The sequence below is a fragment of the Chelonoidis abingdonii genome, chromosome 9, assembly GCF_003597395.2.
Source record: "Chelonoidis abingdonii isolate Lonesome George chromosome 9, CheloAbing_2.0, whole genome shotgun sequence".
Taxonomy (NCBI): domain Eukaryota; kingdom Metazoa; phylum Chordata; order Testudines; family Testudinidae; genus Chelonoidis; species Chelonoidis abingdonii.
Window position 1 is genome coordinate 78,161,038 of NC_133777.1, and position 8,666 is coordinate 78,169,703.

General features: G+C 51.2%; 1 protein-coding gene across 1 annotated transcript in view; it reads right to left on the reverse strand.

The window, feature by feature from the left end:
* ADAMTS17 (ADAM metallopeptidase with thrombospondin type 1 motif 17) overlaps nucleotides 1-4,190 on the reverse strand; it is a 281,647-nt gene extending 277,457 nt beyond the window's left edge. Inside the window, exon 1 of the mRNA XM_075069708.1 lies at nucleotides 4,107-4,190. The gene's annotated coding sequence lies outside the window, so the exon portion shown is untranslated. The remainder of the gene's footprint in view (nucleotides 1-4,106) is intronic.
* Between the last annotated feature and the right edge of the window lie 4,476 nt (nucleotides 4,191-8,666).

An 8,666-nucleotide genomic window follows, 5' to 3' on the forward strand; every position in this document is an offset into this window, starting at 1 on the left:
CCTGTAGTTGACACAAGCTCCTGACCACGTGTCCCCAGGTTGCCTGTGTAGGCTTCCTGACCATTGGCCTCAGGGTAGGCTGGGTCCCCGCAGGATAACGACAGGCCATCTCAACACTCGCGCAACTGTTTTATTTCGAGATGGGGGGCCTCCGAGACGCACTCTTTGTTGTAACCCAAGCTTCCGTGGACCATCGCAGGGATGGGCGGCGCACCCCAGTTGCCTGTGGTTGTGTTGCACACGGGCCCTGAGCAGTGTTAGACACTGCGAGCAGCAGCTGCCAGGCCTGCGGCCTCCCTCATTCCTGTGCGTAGCGCCGCTCAGCGTAGTTGGCAACCCCAACTGCTGGAGGTCCAAGCGCTCTGTGCCAGCCCAGCTTCGCTCATCAGCTCATAGACATGTCGTCTGCTCGATGCCCTCCGGGCCAGCCAGGTGCCCACCAGGTGGAGTTGGGGAAACGCCGGCGTCGAACGGGGCCCCGGTTTATGGATCTCCATCATGCCGAAGAGGCCATGCGTTGCGCCGTAAGTTGTGCAGTCATACACCAGATTTGAAGGCTGCCCCTTCGAAGGACTCTGTCCCGGAAAGCGGGCTTGGACTCCGGCAAAGAAGATCCAGCACGATCCTTTGCCACGGGCACGCCACACAGCAGGCCCCGCACCTGCGCCGGCTGCCAGAAGTCAGGCGGTTCTGATAGAGCCAGCCTGTCAATATCGCTAGAGCTCTTGTCACAATAAGTCTGTCCAGCTTCGGAGCAGTCCCGATTAAGAACACAACAGAAGTTCGTTAGTAGTTGCTGGCGTTAGAAGAGCGACCGTGCACGGATAGTGTCGCATGAACTGCCCTTCCTGGCCATCCCACGTGATGCTGTGACGACGTCACGTTGTGCACCACCATACCTGCGACACAGGCACCGCATCAGCGATGTAAGACTACCCCTAGCAAGCCCTGGCGCTTGAGCGCACACTCCAGCGGTCCCCCTGAGGCATGCTCCGTCGGGGCTGCCCCATGCACGCATACGCGTGGAATCCACTGTGTGGCCACACCTACGAGCTTGTGACCGATCTAATGGACGCGTGCACAAACGAGGCTCTCAGCCGAATCCCACTTGCAGCATAGAGCCTGACACTACTCACTCCCGCAACAGCCCAGTTGACAAGCACTCTTCACGCAGACTCAGCACGCACTCCACCTCAGTCTGCATGCCATCAGCTGTGCTGTAAGTCTATGACTAATGAGTGTCGGCCCCCCCGCTCTGTTCGTGTGGAGCTACTCCGCCATCTACAGACCAACTTCCCACGCACGTCTAGAATCCCTACTGGGGACGAACTATATAGCTCGACAGACCGAGACGAACTGCCGCGCAGCGTCACCTCCGTCGAGCTCAGCAGACACGTCGTCACCTAGAGACTCGACGTATCCCTACTCCCTTCCCAGCTGGGCCACCACAGCCCTATCCTGCACCACTCGGCGAGGAGCAGAGCCTCACATCCTAAGACTCTTGATCCGCCGTCTACAAGGCCGCCAGCGCTGGAAGACGACAGGCGACGGACCTGAGAGCTCAACCATCACCGCTCTTAGCAGTCCACCTCCAACCCTTCGCTGCACAGGCCCAGGCTGACTGCAGCCAGAAGCGAGGCCACCCTCGAGACAGCGCTTCACACGAGGGAGACCTGGGCGTCCACTGCTCGGAGTCCTACCACCCCTGTTGCCAGATAACTATGTCGGTTCGATCCCACAGACGGCAACTCGCACTGCTCCCGCTCGAGCAGCAAATGAATCGGCGTCCACAATCGAGTACAGTGGTATCCAAGCTCGCTCCCCATTAGCGCGAAAGGAGTGTCACGCTTGCCCCAAATATGCTGGATCTCTCTGATCCTGCGAAACTTCCTGACCCTCCTCAAAGTCCGATCCACCCATGAACCCGCGGTGGCGTTTCATTCGAAGATGCAAGCCTCCATGCCATGGCGTCATCGCTCTCCGCCGGTACGCCTGCGAATCGCTGTCGTAGCTGCCTCCTCCTGCCCTTATCCAACACTCATTGCCTACCCCTCATCCCCGACCCTTCAGCAGTTCATGGGCTCAGCATAGACCCGATCGGCGCAGGTGTTTACAACTTGCCACGCTTGCGTTACTATGACTCAGCAGGGTCCATTGGTCTCAGCAGTGTCCGTGCTTTGCTGTGCTAATGGCATTGCCTCTCTTCACCCATGAAAAACAGGCGCAAAATGTTGGCTGCCTGTTTCACAAAGGGAGGGTGAGGCTGTACCACAGCACTCACCGGACAATGTTTTTGCCCCATCAGGCACTGGGCTCTCAACCAGGAAGTGGGAACTATGGGATAGCTGTGGAACAGCTACCCACAGTGCACCGCTCCTGAAATCGACGCTAGCCTTGGACCATGGACGCACAAATTCGAATTAAGGATCCTAGTGTGGACGCACTAAATCGATTTTATAAAATTGGTTTCATAAAATCGGTTTAAACAAATTCGAATTAATCAGGTAGTGTAGACAAGGGCTTATTTTCAAGTGCTTTGGAGTAACTGTTTGCCAATAGATCTGTACTTGAAACAATAAGCAAAGGCTCCCAGTAAATGTTCCTATACTTTTCAGAAATCAAAGTTACCAACACTAATTAAAAACCAATAAATGTCCCAAAAACCCGAGTACTCAAACCTCTAAAGACCAAGGCAGAAGATCAAGAAACGGGAGAGCCATCCTTAACAAGAATTCCTTTTACTGCTTGAAGGGCAAGTGAATGGTTAAGATGCAATGCCAACTGTATTTCACGGATTGCACTCCGGTTAAACAGCACAAGCAGCCATCCCACCTCAGATTATCAATGCACCTCTCTTTAAAAGGAGGCCCGCAGCAGTTTCTAACTCCTGTTTCTCAGGCAGCACGATGCTCTCCCATTGTATTACAAACCCAACCATAACACTTAATCCTTCGGTGGAGAAATTCTGCCACCCAATGTGCAAAAAGCATCGTAGTGTCATTAAGCAGTTTATTCCACGGTCTATTCTGTTACCGACAATGCTATCAGGTATCTCTAAATTGCTGTTCCAGTGCAGAAAAGCAGATATTCATGCACACTGGTCAGGAAAGGGCTGATGGGAGGAAATGGGTACAGATAAGGAGTCTAATAAAGACTGCAGACTCATGTTGTACTCTTTGAGTAAACATAGTAAGGGGTAAGCGCAACCACAAGATGACGAAATAAATAGACTCAGGTTCCAGCTAATGATACTTAGCTCTTATACAGCCATTTGATCAAGACCACACAGCAAGTCAGGTGGCAGGAACAGAGATTAATCAACTGAGCCTAGGGCTGAGTTCTAAAATGTGCTGCCTCTCCATGGGGAATTTTTTTTTTTTTTTTTAAGGATGCCTTGTTCTGGCCAGATGAGCTGTCAATCATATACAACACCCCAGGTGACAGTCCAGCAGCTGGGTGAGAAGTAATTAGCTGCTGAGATGGGCAGTACAGGACGGGTCTCTCAAGACACCCAATGGTTCAGTACCAAGATGTATCCAGGCTACTACTGCAGAGAGCAGCACGTCACAAACCACTTTGACACGTCCTAAAGAGTAGAAACTTCAGAGGCTTTTCACTACACCCCAACTGGAGCAAGAAGGCTGGGAACTCAGTCAGACAAGAGCAGGCTGTTGAGCCCCTTCCTTCCCTGAGGGCAGGTTTTGACCTGTATGTTCCCATCCAAGCAGAGCACATGAGCGACTGGGGAGCAGCAAGCAGAGCAGAGAGATGCTGCCACCCACCATGTCTTAAGATGATAGAAATCTTCCATCACCATGAAGACATTTAAACAAAAAGATTAATAATTATGTGGGATAGGGCCAATGCGCAGAAACACCCCTAGCACCAAGCCCCACCCTGATGGGGATCCCCCAGGCTGGACGGGCTGGAGAGGGGTCCTTAGAGCCAGCCTCGCCGCGACAGGGATCCCCCAGCCTGGAAAGGGGTCCCCAGGGCCAGCCCTGCCCCCACCGGGGTCCCGATGGCCAGCCCCAGCCCCGCCCCCACAGGGGTCCCCCAGGCCGGAGAGGGGTCCCCAGGGCCAGCTCCCCCGGGAAGTGCAGTACCAGCCCGGCGCAGGTGCTGACGGAGGCGAAGGAGTCGCTGCGGTTCAGCACGTGGCCCGTGTAGAAGCAGAGCTGCTCTGGCGGGGGGCGGCTGCGGGCCCGGGCCTCTCCCGGCTCCTCCACCGCGAAGCCCCGCGCGAGGAAGTGCAGGTCCCGCCGGAGGTGCAGGTAGAGCTCCCGGCCGGAGGCCGGCAGGCGGAGCAGCACGGCCTCCTCCTCGGGCGGCGAGCGCCGGCCCGGCTGCTCCCGGCCCCGGCCCCGGCCCCGGCCGGCTGCAGCAGGTGGATCTTCTCCAGCGCCACTCGCTGCGGGATGGCCACTTCCAGCTCCGCGCCGCCGGCTGCGGGGGAGAAGCAGAGGGGCTGGGTCACCCGCGTCCCGGCGGGGGCTGGTGCTAAGCCCACCCGCTGGGTCAGGGCGGCTCGCCCTGGGGCACCCAGCAAACACCCCTCCCCGCTGGGCTACTGCTAGTCATCCCGCCCCGGGGGAACACTGCAGACAGAGCGGGTGCCAGCCCCCATCAGCCCTGCTGCCCACCCGCTAACACCAGGCACTCATGGGCCGGCTCAGGCGTTACTAATTCCTCAGCCCCTGGGAGACCTAGGGGGGTCGGGAACACTAAACTGGACTTTTTACAACAGAGAAACAGCTTCCCCGCCCCCTCGACTCCAGATATGAAGCACCAAGCCCTACCGCTCGGCTGCAGCACCCCACTCCTGCCCCCTGCTCTACGCAGCCGGGCCCCTGCACTCAGCCCTCGGGGTTCAGCCTCAAGTCTTAATGCCCTGGAACTTCTCAACAGGCTGCAGCTGGTGGAGCCAAGAGGAGGAAAATATATTTATATACAGAAATAAATTCATCTACCAAAGGCCCAAGTGTGCAGGGAAGAGGAGAGGGAGGGGAAAACATAGCAAAAAAGGCTCCTTATATCATTACTATATATATATATATATAGTATATACTATATATATATATATATATATATATAAGACAGAGCCACAGTCATCGCATTTCACCAACCCCCATAAAAACCTGCGGAGAGGGGAAGCAGAGCAACTTAAAGCTGTTACCAAGGGCAGTCAGCAACTTTCCACATGAAACGTTACAGCCGCAGGACAGGAAAAGAAAATACAAAAGCCTGGAGCAATGTCTCCTGCAAACTGAGATCTCAGCCATACAGCACAGATCTGGTGCATGCCCCCAGGGCTGCAAACTCATGCAGCCAACACGCCGAAACTGCATGCAACCAGCAACAATTAAACACTGCACGCCCTGTGCTTCTGCAGTTGCAAACGCAGCAGGATGCCTGCACGGTCCCAGCTGCTCAGCTCCCTGGCCACCGTAGCTGTCAGAGCCAAAGGGAGAATGTGATGCCGGGGGCAGGACGGAGGGGGGAGAAAAGCGCTACCTGTGGTGGTGTCCAGTCCCCAGAGCAGCAGGAAAGGAAATAAGAGAGGCAGGAGGGAGCCGTCAAACATTTTATTGCAGTGGAGGGGCCCCAGCGACTGGTCTGTGCAGTGCAGAAGAGGAGGAGGCGAAGGGCTGGTAGCGGCAGCAGCAAGATCCTGGGCTGGAGTGAAGCCCTCCCAGCCTTTGGAAAAATTAGTTAGCGCTGCGGACAAACCCAACGTGGTGAAAGTCCGGCCCCTCCTCCCCTTTGCTGTCCCAGGTGGTGATTGGAGCTCAGCCTCCTCGAGCTACACCTCCTGCTCTCCCATTGGCCGCACCTCTTCAACCCCGGAGTAAATAGCTAGGTTGTAAGGGGAGGAGGGGTACACGTGGTTTGTCCGCAGGGAGAGGGAACTGGCACCAGGTGGCGCCAGGGAGTGAGGCTGCAGGGAGCCCCATTGAGGTGAAGCTACCTGCACAGATGGGTCGGGGCTTGGCATGAGCATGGGGGATGCTGAGTGGGAAGGTCTATTTGCCAGCTTGAAACAGTAAGCAAAGCATTTTTGCAGCTAGCAGGAGACATTCCAGGCAACCCTCATTCCCAGCTTTCAGGACGTTTTTAAATGACTTTAGGTGATTAAAAAGTAAGACAAAAATGAAAATAACTGGGGGGACAAAAAAGAGAAACTTTTCCACCACGCTGATTTTGTCCCTAAATAAATCTCCGCGTAAACTCTGTAGATGGTGCAAAATTTCAAGGCTTCTTGGAAATGCACGTTGGAAAAGTAGAGTAGAAACAATTTATACTCCACTCCACTTTTAAAGTGCCACTGCCAACTCTAAAAAAATCCCATGTTGTAGCCACACACATTTCTTCACTTGTGTTACTAGCACTAGCTCAGATTACTAAAAGTGAAGGAAATTTTAAAATTCTATTTACACACCACTATTTCAGCCTTTTGTTTGCATCATGCGTTTCTCCCAGTTGGGACAAGGAGAAGAGAGTAAAAGGGGTCAGATGGGACAATTCTAGAAACTGACCATGGAGGAGGTTCAGCATGGGCTGTGGCATTGCAAGCTTTCCCCACCTCCCCTTTTCTAATAGATCAACATGGAAAGTCCACCTCAATGTAGGAGAAAGGAATTCAGTCTCCAGGCCAACTCACCCTTTCATCTCTGTGTTGAAACCACCAGCATTACACAACTTAGTGCCAACTGTGAAGTTGTGCGTATGACTGGTTTTCTGCTGTAGACATCTGACCACTCGGGACTGGAGTGAGACCACCAATTAAATTTGCACTGGCCAAATAAAAGCATCAGAAGGTAACTATATTTAGTCAGCACCACCATATATCTTAACTGAATCCCAGTGTAAATTCTATAGATGGTGCAAAATTCCAAGACTTCTTGGAAATGTTGTAGAAGTGAAAATCTCCATATTTCACTACCAGTCTCCTAAACCATCCAGCCTCCTCACACTTTGAAGGTAGTAACAAATCCCAGGCCACTTAGAACTTAACAGCTATTGATATGATGCATACAAGAGCGCCCTGGAACTTCACAGGGATAAAACTTAGTTCTTGCCACCAATCACAGGCCCTTTGCCACTTTTAAATAAGACTCTCCATCCGCTGTTAGCTGTACAGTGCCCATGACACAGTTAGAAACAGTTCAATCTTGTATCAGGCACGAGTACACATAGATCATACTAATTCGTCACAGAATTCAGCAGTTGTGATGTTATATCATGTTTTCTGCATTTCCTTTCCTTCATTAAAAAAGCTAAAAATGAATATATAGGATCCTGATTTCTAAAGAAAGCTACCTGTTCCTGAATTTCCTGTAGTTTATACTCCACCTGAAATCTTAATCTTCTGGTCATGATGTCTCAGTTAATTGCCAGAAAAATTATGAGGTTGGGAATAAACTGCATGAGCCGACAAAGTCTTATAGACAATGTGCTTATAGGTTCGTGCAATATTCTTCATAATAAAGAACAAAGGAAGAGGAAAAAATGAAAATGTGAAAGAGAAATGGATTGTCACCGATAGAAAGTTTTTCTGTAATTCTAAGAGGCATCAGCAGTTCATTTAGGAACTGTTCCTCCCTGATGCTCCAGAGAAGTCCCACCCATTCTCATTTCCCATAGATATTAACTGATGTTGAGGCCACTTTGGGCCTGATGCAAAGTCCACTGAAAGCAGTGGAAATCTTTCATTACCCTCACAGGGCTTTGGATCAGGCTTCATGCACCTGGCAAGACAGGATCCATAGCAAGTAGCTAAGGCCCAAATTGGTACCTCCTTTAAAACTATTGCCAGTTGATCTGCATCCTGGATTCCAAAGTTATGTTAAAAAAAATCACCACTTTGTTGCTGAAATCTTAGACGAATTCAAAGGAAGACCCATAACAAGGAGCAGGGCCGGGGAAATCACTGCTTGCCAACTGGGAAAAGAACAGCATAAGAAGTGTCACATACAAGCGTCTGAAAGGACAACACAAACAGAGAAAAGAACAAAGAGAAGACCATTAAAAATGATTGTGAGGTGGGGTTATTCCGAGCTCAGAACTTGGCTCAGAAAACTGCACAAAGTCAAGTTGTGCCCCCAAATCTCCACATTATTAATAACAAAACCAAACAATATAAAGACAGATTAAAAGATAAAATCAGGCACCAACTATACATCCAAGCTTGGTTCTCCTCTTCTTTAATTAAGTGCTAAGTCCCTTTACTTCGTTTCATACAGGTCCCTCCCAAACGACATTGTGTATTAAGAGTGAGTTTCTATCCCAGCTCTTAAAGGTATACTCACCATTCCCACTGAAAGTCATGCACTTTTCCTCTCTGCAGAATTATTTAGGTCCCAGTTCAGCAAGGTACTAGCACGTACAGGATAACTCATGTGCTTATCTGTAAAAGCTGAAGGTCCAGAAACCTGAAGATTTAATGCAAATATGCACAGCCTTAATTGAAATATTTGATTAATATGCATCACCTCACTTGCCTAATTTCATCTTCTTATTCTGAAGGAAGAGAGTTTTGTTTTCTGCTTCTGCTCCCTCACCACAGGATTAGAATAATAGAATATAGAATATCAGGGTTGGAAGAGACCTCAGGAGGTCGTCAAGTCCAACCCCCTGTTCAAAGCAGGACCAATCCCCAACTAAAT